At 49.4% G+C, this 16,001-nt stretch overlaps 1 protein-coding gene across 8 annotated transcripts in view; it reads left to right on the top strand.

Moving 5' to 3' along the window:
• The first annotated feature begins 247 nt into the window (after nt 1–247).
• The window catches only part of SV2B (synaptic vesicle glycoprotein 2B), a 101,048-nt gene continuing 85,294 nt past the window's right edge, over nt 248–16,001 (top strand). For 3 of the 8 annotated variants that reach the window (XM_074318266.2, XM_019726697.3, XM_019726698.3), the window contains exon 1: nt 881–1,099. The gene's annotated coding sequence lies outside the window, so the exon portion shown is untranslated. Of the gene's footprint in view, nt 412–439; nt 1,100–1,815; nt 1,911–2,188; nt 2,407–16,001 lie in introns of those variants that run through there. The other 5 variants (XM_019726699.3, XM_074318264.2, XM_019726696.3 and 2 more) reach the window with 5 other exon arrangements.

The raw sequence follows: 16,001 nt of genomic DNA, 5'->3' as shown, positions 1-16,001 counted from the left end.
CAATCAATTGGGTACGAATTCGAAACAAGAATAAAAAGTTTAATATTTATTGGTCTGCAAATCCAGATAGCCTGGGGTCCCACTGGGTCCCCTCCCCACCGAACGATCCCAAACACTCTGCCTGGAATCAGAAGGGGATTTAGAAATGAAGAGCTGCCCACAGCGAACATCTTTAATGCCCAGGCCGAGTAGAGAGCGGGTTAGCGACTGGTTAGGGGACCCAGGAGCCTCCCACCCTCGGTGCTCCGGGCGGCGGGGGCGCGCAGCGCGCTGCGCCAGGGCCGGCGGCGGCAGCGTGGGCTCGGTGATGCAGGTGTGACACCCGCGGGCTCCTGCCTCCGCCGGGATCGCCTGGGGTGGCCGCTGCTCGGTCCTCACCCGGGAGCGGCCGCCCACGGATTTCCCACCCAGGTAGGGGACTGCGCTCGGGGCGCGGACTGGGGGCTCCCAGGCTCTCCTGCTGGTGCTGGAACGTGCAGCGGGTACCTCTGAATGTTGGTCGTCAGTGGCACAAAAGGCAAGGGGAAGTCTTGGAAAGCGGGCGCAGAAAAGCGAGGAGTTGCCCGCCGCCCAGGGCTGCGCGCTTCCCCGAAGGTGGCGTCCCCAAGGGCTGTTTTTAAAACCCCGTTGGAACTGTTAGTTCCCTACGTAGTTTTGCAACTTATGCTGCGGACATTGGTAGCTCCGTTTCCCTCAGCGTCGTAGCCACCGCTTTTACTTTCAATTCTATTCCTGTGGGATTCGATTTTGTTGTTGTTGTTGTTGGTCTGTTCTTGAGAAACAGATGGGAAACACGCTTACACCTGGTGACTCCGGGTTGGGGTTTGTGAGTGTGCGTTTCTGTGTGTGGAGGGCGCCCTCCACGGGCGTGGGAGCGGTTTCTTAGGGACACAGGATTTGTTTATAGATGGATTTTAGCGCAAGGAAAGGAACATGATTTGCTCTGCAGGGATGGGTGAGCAAATGCGTTTAGCCAGGGAGGAGCGAGGCACTGCTGTTTCTTCCGCAGCCCGGTGTTAGATATCTCGTCTGTCCAGGGTTCAGCCCGGCTGCTGAAACACGATCCTTCCACCAGAAATCACAGATGCGCCGTTTCAAGGTAACTTAATGTCGCTGTCTTGGGCTCCGATAAGAGTGGCCCCGGTGGGTGGCGTGGGGCACTGGGGGATGCGTGCTCCTTTTGTAAAAGCCTGTTCAGGAGATAAATGTGGGTGGATTTGAGGTTCAGGGAGTGGCAGGTGAGGGATGAGGGGCGTGTGTGTGTGTGTGTGTGTGTGTGTGTGTGTGTGTGTGTGTGTGTTTGGGGGAGAATTGGGCATTGTCACCAGCATGAGTGGGCCTCTGGTCTGCACTGGTCTTTGGTATGTTTCTGCTTCCTGCCCTTTCCAGACTTGTCCTGTTTGCTCCAGCCCAGGCAGCAGATACAGTGCAGGCTCAGTCTGCATCTTTCTTGAGTCAGCAAATCCACCCTGGGCACCTAGTATGTGTCAGAGGCCAGATTAATCCTTGGGGTTGCAGAGATGACAAAAACACAGACCAGGCTCCCCGGCAGCTCACACCTGGTGTGGGAGAAACACCTGTAATAATGAAGTGTGATAAGTTCAGTAATGCAGGTGTGAAAAAACCGTGGTGGGAACAGAGATGGAGGAGGAATGAATTGTGGCAGGGATTATTTTTTAAATGAAGCCATCATACCTGAGGTGTGGCATCGATTTCAGTAGGGACTGGGTCCCTCTCTTGGTCCCTTAGTCTGTGAGTGACCCATATCCTTCTCCCACCCCATCAACGTCACCACCATTGGATGGGGACAGCTTAACAGGTCACAAAAGGGCTGGCGCTGGTAGTACGTGACCAGACCCCAGTAGACACAGGCACAGGCTGACACCAGAAGAGGAATGCATCCAATGCAGGTCAGGCTATTTTTTTTTTTTAATGGATTGTTCTCCTAAGTTCCAGTCCAGGAAGGTTTTGAAGCAGTACTTCCCCAAAGCAGGGATTCTGGAAAATTCTGAGGGATTCTCAGAGCAGTTGAACTTCTGCTTTCTTCCCCCTTCGGTCCCTGACCTGTGGTTTGCTTGTCCCAGCCCAGTTCAAAAGGAAAGCTCTGATGGTGATTGTCTCTCAATGGGGGGGGGGGGGGGGGGTTGGAGGGGGAATAAAGGAAAGCTAAAGCTGTTACTTCCAGTCTTTTCTGGGAGATGAACATCCAGGCTCATGGGTGTTTCTTCCTGGACAAAAGCTGTGGTGAGTGATGAAAAACGATAAAACAAAGAGCTTTGGTGTTCTGCGTATTTGCCAGAGCTGTATATGGCATGTACTTTTATCACGTAAACCATCATTAAGGTACTTGAAAAGCAGACTGGTGCATGGCAAGAAACGTGGGCTTTCATGTTCAAATGGACCGAGGTGAGTGTCTTGGGCAAGTGACTTAGCCTTTCCTTCAGCTTCGGTTTGCTGAGCTGTCAAATGGAGAGATAACAACAGAGTTATAATATTGACGTAGTAGGCGCTTAACATTATCTCTTCACTGTGAAATGCTTGTCGGATATAAATTACTTGGCACAAGTTGGTGCTCAAGAAATAACTGGCAGTTCATTCACTGAGTACCTACTACGTGTTCGGTACTGCTCTATGGGTGAGTAATATGGAAATGTACTAAATAAAACCCCTCAAAGGGCTTAACATGTACGTGCGTGCGTGTGTGTGTTAATGGACAAATAAATAAGTAACTAGATAGTGTATCAGCCAGTGGTGCATTGCAATGAAGAACAATAAAGTACGGTAAAAGGAATGGGGAGTGCTGCCAGAGGGCAGGGAAAGGATTATTTTTTTATGCAGCTTGGTCAGAGAAAGCTTTGCTGATAAGTGACATTTGGCCAGATCCCTGGGAAAGTGAGGGAGCGAGCCAGGCCTATGTCTGAGGGAGAGCATTCTGGGCAGAGTAACAGCACCTATAAAAACCCCAAAGCAGGACAGAGGTATGTTCATAGGAAAACCAGAGAGAGGAGCCCAAGGGGGCTGTGGGAGTGAGTGAGGGGACCCAAAGTAGGAAAGTCAGAGGGGTACCATGCCCAGGTCACAGGGGCATTTTCTCTTATGATTTACATTTGTCACTAAGATTTATGTCTTGAGCTCTTGTCTGAGGAATTGGCTGAAATCCTACACTGTACGTTTAGAAGCTTGGTTGGTAGACATAGCTTCCTGTGGTCAATCAGATAAACGAATGTAGCAAGCAGAGGCACCGTCTTTACAAGGCGATGGGAAGGGCAAGAATCAGGGAGACTGAAGAAAACACTGTTCGGATAGCTTTCATCCAGATCAAGAACTGTATTTATGTTTCTTTTGAGCCTTCGTAATATGTTGGTTTCCTTTCCCCTGCAATGAAAGAAAGGGTCGCCTTTATCAAATAGCCCTGCAGGTATTGTCCTTGCTAGTTATTATTCTTTTTTTTTCTTGGAGAACAATAATAGTTTCTATGGTTATGGAAAGGTGTTGGAATCCCCTGGAAACGTACAGACCTTTGGTGTGCCGTGGAATGCATTTGCATAACACTGTGCTGTGAATTTATTCGAAGCTTTCATCCTGGAGGCTTAATATGAAGATCAGTTTGCTCTTCTGTCCCTTTTGGTTCCTCTGGAGAACATGATTTTGGGACATGAGAGCCCCATTCCACAGGACAGACCCCGTCACCTGGGTGCAATAAGGCTACTAGTGTGCGTTTCATGGACAGAAACAGGGCTGGATGCCAGAAAACTTTGTCAAAGTCTGTGAACTAGGATGTGGTGAGACTGGGTCACGGTCAGGGTGGCTGGCTGCATGTCCCCTGAGTCACCTTAGAAGGCGACATTTACCTCTGTGAATTTCCCTGATCCGAGGTCTGGCTTTCATTCTTGCTGCTGGAGAGGTCGGATCTGTGTCTCTGGGCCACATCCCAGGGACCTCGCTCACCTATATGCCAGTCTATTGATTTGCAGTGGCTGAGACCCTGTGTGGCATGGCTAGTGTGTCTTCTTCCTGTAGAACCGCACTCCTTCCCTCCCCCCCCCCCTCCATGAGAGCTAAATCACAAGGAGACGCTTTCCTTGATGAGCACATACTCAGAACAAAGCAGCTTACATGTCTCCCCTAAGGACCAATCATGTGCATTAGGGCCCGTCTGGCCGGTGGGACTATCAAACAAAGCACCCCAAAGCTTCGTGGCTTAAGACAGTAGCCCTTTATTTTTTTTCTCATGACTGTGCATTGGCTGGGCGGTTCTGCAGACCTGGGCTGTGCTGGGTTGATCTCCGTGGGGCTTGCTCATGTGGATTTGGTCTGCTGATGGTGAGGCGGAGGGCTGGCTGCTCTAGGATGACCTCAGGTGGGATGACAGACGAGCCCAGTGTGTTCACGTGAAGGGCAGGAGCCTACGGGAGAGCGGACACTTGCATGGCCCCTGGAGGCCTAAGCTTGCCACTGGCACACTGGCACTCCATCCTTGCCTGTTGACAAGAGTCAGTCACAAGGCCAGCCCAGAGCGAGGGAGGGAGGAGCCACGTTACAAAGAGGGGATCCTGGGAGGGGGAGAAGTGGGGGTAGCTTTACAATCAATCTACCGTAGGGACTTTAGTATTTCAAGTCCCCTTGACTAAGCCTCCTTTTCTCCTGGACTCTGCTTGAATGGGCAATGCCTGCAACTTGCTCTTTTTCTGTTCTTTTTTTTTTTTCTGTCTTTCCATGGCTGACCTACTTTCGACATATATATGGTTAGGTAGTGATTCATTCACTAAATATTTATTGAGTGTTCTCTGTGTGCCAGGGGATCCAACAGTAAAAACAATGTGATCCATTGTCATGAAGCATTCATTTTAGTTGGAGGGGACAAATAATATGTAAGTAAAGAAGCAAATGTGTACTATCAGGTGATGAAAGAACATCCTGCAGGAAAAGGAGGATGGGGAAGGCCTGGTTGAGTGGGGGTAGGGAAGTAGGGTAGAGTAGGGGATGGGCATTTTATAGAATGGTTATCTGGGGAAAGATCCTTCCAGGCAGGGGAAACAAGTGCAAAGGGCCTTAAGCAACAGAGTACTGGCCGGTTCTGGGGACAGCAAAGAGACTCATGTAGAAGGAACCCAGGGAGGGGGAGCATGGTAGAAGATGAGCTCAGACAAACAGCACGCATCTAGGTAATACTGAGCCTTGTAGGGACTAGTATGGACTTGGGCCGTTACTCTAAGTGAGCTAGGAAGCCATTGGAGAATTTTGAGCCCAGGGTGTCATTATCTGATTTATGTTTTATGGTGATCACTTGAGCTTTAGACCTTAGAATAGGCTCCAGAGGGTCCAGGGTGAATGCAGGAAGGTCAGCCAGGCTACAGCAATGATCCACGTGAAGAATGATGGTGGTTTGGACCAGGACGGATAGTGGCAGAGATGGTGAGAAGTGGCCAAATTCTGGATATATTTTATGATAGAGCAGATAGGACTTACTGATGGCTTAGATGTAGGGTGTGAAAGAAAGAAAGGAGTCAAGGATGATGCCACATAATTAGACCTGAGCCACAGGAAGGCGTTTCCCTTTACTGAGGTGGAGAAGGCATCGTTATGGGGTTCGATGGGCCATCCAATGGGATATGTTAAGTAGATAGTTGTACATATGAGTCTAGTGTGGAAGCAAGAAATCACGAAGGAGATATACACTTGTGTATCATTAACATGTTATTTGTCCCTTCAAATGGGCCAAGTTACTGCTGTGTCACCAGCACCCAGAGTATTGCCTGGCACGTAGTATGTGCTCAGTGAATATTTATTGAATGAATGAATGAATGGAACCATTTACTCACTGGAGGTGACTGTAAGTCTTTGTTTTGGTGGATCTGGAACTGTAACTCCCTGAGGTTAATCTCTTTCTTTCCCAGGTCTCCTGGGAGGCTTATTGGGGACCTAGTTCTCTAAAAACAGACTTTACATGTGGAGGCTCCAATCGCTTACATCTTATAGAGAGCAATGTGTGATGACAAGTAAGAAAGAGAAACAAGTGGAAACCCCAAAAAATAGCTCATACTTTCAAAAAGGAGGCAAAATCCTCCAGAGAGAGGTGGCTAAAATTCAGGGGTGTGATGTTCTTGGGTTATTATTATACTGCTCTTCATGTAAGATGGAGCAGGAGCAGGGAAGCATCTTGAAAAAGGGAGAAATTTATTTAAATTGATTTTATGCCAAGTGAAAGAGTGTCACCAGCTTGCCCGAAAAAAATCCCGTATCGACAGCATCCTGCATAATGTGCTCCTGTTTATAAAAGGAGAGAAGTAGGCAGTAGCCCTAGAGGAAAAGGGGAAGGCTGGAGTGACTTCAGTCTGACTCAAGGTGCTGGTCATTTTCTCCCCATGGTGTGGCTGAATATGGTGAGTGTGAGTTTCGTTTGCAGTGGGACTGGGTTTGTACTCACGCGTCCTTACTTTCTAGCTGGGGGAACATGAGCAAGTTGTTTAACTTCTCTGAGCCTTGGTTTCTTCAGTTGTAAAATGATGATGGTGGTGGTGGTGGTGCTGGTGGTGCTGGTGGTGCTGGTGGTAGTAATAATACTCAAGTATTCTTCAGTTCCCTTTATGCTCCTGGACTTGGAAATATGTTCTAAATGTCTAAATGTCAACTAAGGGCTCACCATACCTGCTGAGGGACTTAAAAATTCTGTGTGAAGAGAGAATTGAGCACCTGCCATTTAATGTCCCCAGTGCTATTGAGAAGATGATTTGCACGGGACCCATGATGTCTAAAATCAGACAAGTGGATGATAAACAGCCTCATGGGCTGGAGATGCCTGAGGCGCCGCAGAGGAAAACCAACCTTCTATTCTCTGCCGTAAGCTCACCCCACTAGTTCAGCTCTGCAATGTCCCATAGTTCATTGGAATTCCATGTGGAAATTTCTGAGTCAGTTTGCCCCATTGTGTGTTCTCCTGCAAGAGTCTACTGTTCTCCCTGTTCCAGGCACACAATAAGTACACAATAGGTATTTATTAGACACATGAATGAGGAAATACTGTTGTGGTTGCTCTACTGCCCAAGCCTCTTTCTAGTTATTCCTCACTGGCCTGGGCAAGAAATGAGAGTGGACGTGACCGTGATGAGCTAAGTCTTCAGCACCTACTAGGTACCCGGCAGCTAATGGTTTCTGTGCCTCCCACCTCCATGCCTTGGCTGCCATCCTGGTCTCCTCTAGATCCAGGACCATACACGCACCATTGCCTTGGAGCTGCCCGATGTATCAGCAGCAAAGCCAAAGCTCCCTTGCTAACCTGACCATTGATTATGTCTCACCCAACAGTGCCTCCTGCTCTAGCAATAAAGACCCACACCACGGATCCCCTCCTTCAGCTCACCACTCAAAAGTCTATGGCCGTAACACGTCTTCCTGTTTACCTATAGAAACTCCTGCTCGACCCACTTCCTGTTCCCTTCAGTAATGAGAGCTTGCTTCTGTCGTGAGTGGCAGCGGAGAGAGTAGCATTAACTTTCTGCTCCCAAAAGACAATTGAAAATTCTCCCTTAACTGGTGACTGTCATCCCTCAGCAGCAGAGTTGAACTGCACTTCTTGTAGGAGCTAGATCGTATAGGCTATAGCCTTTCTCTCGTTTCCATTTTATAGATGGGAAATCTGAGGCTCAGAGAAAACAAATCACAGGCAAAAGTACCCCTGGAGAAGTGGACGCACAACCTCCTTCCTTTCGCGTCCAGCTCTGCATAGGTGCAAGGGCAGGTCATTTTGCCAGACCGCTGGGGCCTTCCTGAGTCACAGATGTCTGGGTCTGGAGGTCGGGCTGTTCAAGCTGGGAGCCGCTTCCTGTATCAGCCCCAGATAACACTTATGTTGGCAGGAGCTCTGGGCTCCTAAAACTCACCCAAGCAGGGACAGTGAGTTTTCAAGGTCTTCCATGACAGAAACCTGCAAATGAATATTGCCAAGGAGAAGGAACAGAACATGTCCCTGTATAAATGCACCAGCCATCACTACTCCTGAGTGTGCAGGTTTTGTTTTAATCAATATTTCATGGGCAGGTTTCTTTTTTCAGTTCCAGAATAAGTTCAAGGCAAGGGAGGCATTTATTTGAACTATAGGGTCTCAGTGCTCCAGAGCTGAAGGGACCTTACAAAGCAGGAATCTAAATTCCTTACTAAGCAGAGGAGGGAGCTGAGTCTAGAGAAGGAACTTCGTGAAGGTCCTACAGGAAGTTAATGATAGAGAGAGGACCAGAGCCCAAATCAGTGCCGCAGCAACCTAAGGTCATCTGAGGGGAGAGATTAAGAGGGAACTGGAAAATGGGGCCTGGGTCTTCTTTCTTATGCTTAGAAATCCACGGCTCATTTTCCCTGGCAGGTGAGAGCCTGGGTAGGCTCCTAAACAGCTTGCTCTGAAGCATCCTGTGGGATTTCCCCTGTCGGCTCCCCAAGGCCACGTGCTCTGAAGGCTGCCCTTTGCTAGTCTGCGGCCCCTGCTCTCCTGCCACGCACGGAATCTGACGGTGGCCTCTCGCCTGATCTGGGGTACAGCAGATGGCCCCGAGGAATGGAGCCCAGCTGGCACGCAGGCAGCTCTGGGGAGAGGACGTGGCCTTGTGGGGTGGCCTGCTCTGGGCAGAGTGCTGGGCCAGGGAATGCGGCTGGAGAGGTCAGAGCAATGTCAGGAGTTTCTGACCTTGGCCGTGGAAGGTGCACGGGACTCAGTTCTAGTCCTTCCCCGACGATGACTGATGAACGCATCCCACCCATGGTCCATGGAGTAAAAGCAAACACTTTATAATTAAAGCATCAGAATAAAGCTTTAAGTAAAGGGAAGCTATAGAAAAGCCATGTAGAAGCAGTCGATTAAAAATTGAAGTTAGGAAAAATAAGCTCAAGTAGAATGATGAAGAGGTGGGTTAGAAATGGGCAGAGGCAGCATGGGGACAGGGTGGGGTGCTGAGCCAAGGTCTCCTCTCACTCCCTGTGATGGTGACTTGCTTTGTGTCCTCCTTTTGGTGCTGGTGGCCGACTGCTGGCAGAGAAGCTATGCTCGGCTCCAGCCCTCACGTCGCAGGACTGGTGGCCTCCTGTTTGCACGGTGGCGTTAGTTTCCACATCTGTAAAATGGTCATAATAAGATCATTCTGGAGTTCTTGAGGGGCATTTACTGAGAAGATCATGGGTGTTTAGTGCTTGTTAGCAGGGTACGTGGCACTCTGTTGGTGCCTTCTCCCCGGACTGAATGCTCCCTGGGAACTGGGACCATGTCTTCTTCTGGACCACCGTAGCTCTGATGTCTAACACACGCCCTGGCACACAGGAGGTGCTCCGTGGTTGGCTATGTACCAGCCTCGGAGTTTCTTAAACAAACCTGCATATTTCAAAGGAGAAATGCTATAACTCTGGATTGGGAAACTGAGAAAGGTGGGGGAGGAACGTGGAGAGGGTCTAACCCCTTGACCTTGGGGTGCCGGCAGGTTCATCCATCAGCTCACCCAAAGGGTCAGAGAGCAAGAGCTTGCCAGAGGAGGTGCGGGAGCTTCCCATTTCTAATGTTGTGCTTGGATTGCTCTATATTTGGACGATGGCTCTCATCTGAGCGTTAATCCTCTTTGTCCGAGTTGTCCAGCTGGGGGATTAAGTGTTTTAAACTCCAAGCCACGCGGGCTCTGACAATGCCAGCTTTGTGTTGCCAAGACCCAGCCCTTCCAGGGCTCAATTTCTATGGATCCAACACATGGGGCTCCTTTGTGGTTATTGAAGCCCAGCCCCTTAATACTGTGGAGGGAGAGACTGAGGTCTCCCCACCTCGCCCCAAGGGGGAGGTGACTTATTTCTTGGGGCCCATTAGAACCCCTGTTAGCAGATTGGAGTTCTCCAATGCAGGGTTCAGGGAAAGGAGTTTGGCTGAAAGAACAAAAACAGGGGGTCAGTGGGAGTGCTTGAGGGCTGGTGTCAGTTCTGTATTGTCTTCTGGGGACGTCTCCAGTCTGTCTGTGAAAAGTCCTGCCTGCTCCCTTGCTAACAGATGGGCTATTTAGAAACACCCCCAAAGGGACTGAGTCCTTCAACCACTTTCTGGATTTGTGTGCTCAGCTTAAGATTCACCTTCTGGGATGAGAGAATCTGCCTGGCTCAGTTCGGGTCACAGACCCACACCTGAGACCACCCCAACTATGAGTCCCACGTGGACTGAGGGAAGGGGAATTCCTCAAAGGAAGATGGAGGTCTTGTTAGCTAAAGAAGGGGGCATGGTTGCTGGGCGGGCAAAGCCCACAAATGTCCACCACACACACTGAGCTTCTCGTGCTGAAACCAAGACCACGAAGCATTCGCTTTGTTGGTGAGTGTCACAGACTTAGGTTCTGGCTGTGTCTCCATATTCCCTTCCCTAAGGGGTTCTCATTTTCATAATCCTGTCCTGACTTGCCCTACTCTTGCATTTGAGGAGTAAAAATATTCAAAATTCAAAGATCGATTCCCCACTCCCCTTTAAATCCCTGTTACATGTTTTTATTTAACAAGTATGTACTGACTGCCCTCGGAGCTAGGCATTGGGGTTAGTGGTAAGTAAAGAAGACATGATGTTTGTTCTCAGAATCGCTGGCTTGTGTATAATTAAAGATCGGTCAGCCCCATTGCGGCCCGTCAGGGGCACCAACTTTGGTTAAAGAAAAAAGTGTGTCACTGAATGAATCACGTTGATGCGTTATTCTGCCAAAGAACGTGACTGTGCATTCTCCCTGTGCATAGAACATTTTGAGAAGTTGAAGACTGAAAATCCATCTCAGGACCAAACAGCCTGCTACTCTGTTCTCCCCAAAGCGGGAGAGAGTGGGTGGCCTGGATTTGTTCTGCTTCTGTTTGCAGGCTCTGAAGGAGAACTGGCACCCGAGGCTGCGTTGTTTTGCGTGGTGGTGTTTGCACACCGGACAGCATATTGCTTTGCTATTATCAGGTTACGTGTATAATCCCAGCAGCTGGCAATTGTGTAATAATAATATACTATTCAGGAGAAAAATCCAGCGATATTTATTTGCTTAGCCTAAGAACAGGCAGAGAAAGCTGTGTGCGGTGCAGTGCTGCGCTGATCGTTGGATGACTGCACTTCACAAAGGCAAGCTTGTTCCTCGGGTAGAATTCCCCGTGGGACTTCCCCTCCTTGAAGTTCAGGGGAGGGTCATGTATTCTGGAAGGGCGGCCTGTCTCATTCTCTTTGCACACACTGACAGAGCTAGAAAAATGGCCGCAGTCCTTGGGATCTGGTGAGACTTATGCTGATAGGAAGCTCCTAAGCAACCATGTGACTTTGAGCCCAAGGTCAATGTCAGAGTATAGACTTAGAAGAACACAGAGTTATATATACCTTTCTCTCCTTCTGTTTTATGCTCCATGGTGGAGGCTCTGGAGTCAGGTTATTGGGTTGGAAGCTTATCTCCTTCACTTACTAATTGTGCTTAAATGCTCTGTGCCTCAGTTTCCGTATTTGTAAAACAAGCATAAGAGTAGTAGTGCTCTATCCGTACAGTTGTTAAGAGAAATAAATTAAGTGAGATAATATCGTGTTCAACAAAACGTTTGGCCTGTAGCGAATGGATGAGTCAGCTATTACTGCATACTAATAATGCTGCGTAACAAATGGCCCCAGGCATCTCAGTGGCTCCCACAACACACGTTACTTATCTTACTCATGAGTTTGACGGTCAGCTGGAGAGATTCTTCTTCATGCTGCAGGTCAGGTTCAGGTTTGCTCCACCTGTCTCTCATCCAGCCAATAGGGTGCTACTAGCAGCTACTAAGGATATGTTCATCTCCTGGCAAATGATGAGTGTCAGATACTTTTGGTACGAGGATGCCAACCTGTACAAGCACATTTAAAACCTCTGTGCACATCAGGCTTGCTAATATCATTGCCCAAAGTCACTCACATGGCCACGCCCAACATCAATGAGGTGGGAAAGTATATTCCTCTCACCATGGAAAACACTGCAAGTTTACATGACTGAGAATGTGGATTGTAATATTACACAAGGGAGAAGAATTGGAGTTAATAATTGGATCCACCAAAGCAAGGTAACTTAGTGTGACAGGATGTCGAGTGGGACTTTTCTATTGTCCCCGAATGGGCGTTCATAGTACAAATCTGAAAATACGAAGGCTCCGGCACTCTGCTTTTTAAAGTGAGCCACAAATCACAGGGTTCCCTCGTGGGTTTTTAAGAGGTAGCCGAGCTGGCCTTGGAGCCCTCAGCTCTAAGCCCCCAGGTCGATGTCAGCATAGAGACGGAAAGGAAAAGCAGAATCTTTGGCTTCTTGGCCTGTAGGAAGTACTTGCTCCCCACAAAATCAAGTGAAGGGACTCTGAGAGACTCCCTTGGGTAGACGTGGGAAAGCTTGAAAGCAGGGGGTGTTGCGGTCGCTTGCAGCCTGGCCGAGTGTTTGCTCACCTGCAAGCCAGCAGACACTCCACTCCCCTGTGGTATTAGTGGAGTGGACTATGCACGAGAGCTCTGAGGAGGGCTTGACATGTCCCCTGGACTTTGGGACAGATGAAGACATAGAGCTTGGTGCCGACTTCTGGTCTGGACATTTTGGCGAGCAGGAGGCTTAATGGAGTAGCGGATACCATCAGGAAAAGACGGATGGTTGTACAGCACTAAGGGACGAAAAGCACGTGTTTCTGTTCCACTCACTGAGGGTTTAGGAAGGTCCAGACGGCTCCACACGGGAAACATAAAGCTTAGGGGAGAAGCAGAAGGCCCAGAGCTGCCCACACAGTAGCCGAATCACCACAGGAAGACATGTACCTGAAGAAGTGGCCTGCTGCCTCGGCAGCTGGTAGAGCTGAACTGGGGTCCAGGGTTCCTTCTCTCAGAGGCCCCTCAGCGCTAAGGTGGTCCACTGAGAATGAACGGGGCCCTATATAGAGTTTTAATTGTGAGCACAAAATGGACTAATAACTCTGACAGCTCCCTCAGTCACAAAGTGACAGTCACGCCGTGAAAGGCATACCCAGTTAACGCCCGAACTGGATAACTCGAGGCCCAGGGTGGAGTGTGACCATGTGGATGGCTCTTCCGAACTGCAGATGGGGGCGCCGCACCCACTCTCAGCATAAAATCAGAGCTCTCTGATGGCTCCTCGCTCAGGCCTCAACTGACAGCTGACGACCACGGCTGCACTCATTCCAGAAACAGCACTTGAAGCCTCGCCTCCTGACAGTCTCGCCAGCCCGGCCTGACGCCCGACGCTATGCAACCCAGCTCCGAAGGGGCTCTCGCTGAACACCGGACTCTCTCATCCTTCTTTCCTAAGACTCAGTTCACCTGGCCTAGCCCTATCGCTTGCAAACCTGTGCGACCCTCTCGTGTGAAACCACTATCCCTCGACTATTGGAGGCCATCGTCTGGCCAGAGCCTTGGTTAATGTCTGTGGGAATCCGAGTCCGTAGGACTAGATCCGTAGCTTTAGTCTAATAAAGGCTGGCATTGTGGAAGGACACAAACGTGTGTGAGACTGCTCCTTTGATCGTCACGTCTGGCTCACGACTGGGCACCCCAAAACAGCATACACAGGAGCCACCAGCTTCAGGGGGGCCAGTCTGAACCAGAGCAGTTCTGGGGAGTGCTACCATCATCATCATCATCATCATCATCATCGTCACATTGTTACGCTTCACTCGCTTGCCAGGTTGACAAACACTATGCATCTACTTCCTTCCCCCACAGGCTCCTCTTACGGCTCCTCCCTCAGCTCTGTGTGGCGCCTCACTCTGTTCTGCCCTGGCTGATGAGCTCTCTGCAGGAAGCCTGGCCTGGGGGTGTGGGCACTCGGGCTGATCCGCTTGGGGCTCCCGGCTTTTACTCCTAATCCCCAGCTTCTGTCTGGCCGGCAGCAGATGGAAACCTCTGCAGGATGCCCGGCCAAGTGGCTCCACTTTTGAAAGGAAGGCGGGGTCCAAAATCCATACATAAAATGCTGGCACGGAGCATATCCTTGCAAAGAGCAAAGGGTTGGCGTTTCTGGGGGGAATAAGCTCTTTCTTCCCAGTGGTGAAAGCTATCTTTTCAAAGATCAATCTTTTCCTAATTTGACAATGCCTTCGCTTCCAGGGAGAGACTAAATGGCTAAAGTGGATGAGGGAAGAAGGAAGGTAAGCTGTGCCTAAGGTACTCTGTCATTTGAGATGGGAGTTCAAAGCCGTGATGAGCAGTTCATTTGTTCTCGTGCTGAAGTCCGGGCCGCTTGCTGACCTCCCTGAATTTATTAGGAAGTGACAAATCCCACTCCTGGTTCTGGTTGCTGTAAACTGATGTAATACAGTACGTATGGCTTACTCTAAGCCTTGCATTTGCGAGGGAATTTGAAATGACCCAAATTTATTGGTAAAATTGGTGAATATTTAAACCAGAAACTCTAGGGAATGGACTGGGAAATGGAATTTTTTAAGGAAACTGTCCGGTGAGCCTAACATGCCGCCAAAAGTTGAGACCCAGTGACAGCGTAAACTTTTCATTGTTATTTCTGTTTCTGTTCTCATTTGCTTTCTAGAGTCACCCACAATCCTTGTGTAGAATCTCATTTCTTTGACTTTCACGTCTGTTATATTTTTTTCATAATTTTACTGTCTTTTTTTTTTTTCTGAAGATGAACTCAGCAGCAGGGCAAACCAAACAGGGCACCTACTACAGTAGCTGGAGGGGAAGGGAGAGGAGTTGGCTTAAAAATGGAAGCAAATGAGATCAAAACCTCAGCTCTCTTGGACCACGTGGGTCCTCATCCCAGTTGGGGTTCAGTTCCCCTCTGCCACTCGCTTCCCTTCTGCACCCACTTCAGGAAAGCATCTGTTTAAATTAACCATAGTTTTAAAAGTAATGCCTGTCCGTGGACTCCAGGAGTCTGACCACAAAGGCTGCGTCCCTGGTATGTGCTATACAGTTCACATTTGGCAAGTGCTTCCTATGTCCGGTCCTAGAGACATATTTCACTGACGTATGTCGCTTAGGTCAGGGGTGTTGTGCACGCAGGTAAGACAAGCATAGAGCCTGATTCAGAGGAGATATTATAATCAAGGTGCCCTCCCTCCCTCTCAAGGCTTAAGTCATGATGTTCACAAAGAGGGCCCTTAGGCATTCTTCCTGGGGACCCAGCTGGGAAAGTAGGGGTGCATGGGGTTGAGTCCCCTGTCTGAATCGTCATAATGGCTCTACTTTCTTCAGCCGGCTTGACTCTGCTCCATCCTTACGCCTTGCGAGCCATTTGGACTGCGGTCCTGTGCTTGCTCTCTGCCAGCACACTTGCTGAAGAGCTGATGCCTCCAGTTCTGGCTCCCTTTCCATCCTGTCTGCTGCTTCTAGTTGCTTGTTTTGTCTCTCTGAGTCATTTCACAAAACCAGACGTCCCAGTTAGGATGGTTTGCATCTGGGGCTCATCTTCTCCAACCTTTTGTCTGTTCTTAGTCCTGTATTGTCCAAAGCATCTATTTACGTAAGAGCTCGGGAAAGAGACTGTGTGGGTGGCCCATAAAACCAGAGAGCCTGCATTCGTTTATCCAGGAATAACCTAGAAAGTCAGGATCCATGCAGCAGACACTCATGGGTCCCTGTGCACGCTATGCTATTTCCCACACACACAAGGGGAGATTCGCAGAGGTTGAATGCATTCTTCGCCTGCCATTTTCTAAAGAGCAGACCTCGTGTGCTCTTCACAACAAGTTCCTGCAAGGTAGGCAGTATGATTCGCACTTTGCAGAGAAGCTTAGTCACTCATCTGAGGTCTCCTAGTTGGTGTGTGGTGTGATCCAGGCCTTCGGACTCCTCGTCCAGTGCTCTGTTCCCTCCACTGGGCATGTCTTCACTGACGGCCTCCAGAGATGAGCAAGGACAGAGCGATTGGGAATGGGCTGGATTTGCTGGGTAAGCAATCTCCAGGGGAGACCGCCCTAAGCGCTGAGCACACTTGCTCTGTGTGCCCTGCATGTTTCCAGGGACCCCTTTACCTGGAAATCACCTGGGCCCGTGT

Source organism: Rhinolophus sinicus, chromosome 13 (genome assembly GCF_057876585.1).
Source record: "Rhinolophus sinicus isolate RSI-liver-muscle chromosome 13, RSI-T2T, whole genome shotgun sequence".
In the NCBI taxonomy this organism is placed as follows: domain Eukaryota; kingdom Metazoa; phylum Chordata; class Mammalia; order Chiroptera; family Rhinolophidae; genus Rhinolophus; species Rhinolophus sinicus.
This window is presented reverse-complemented; position numbering and strand designations above follow the sequence as displayed.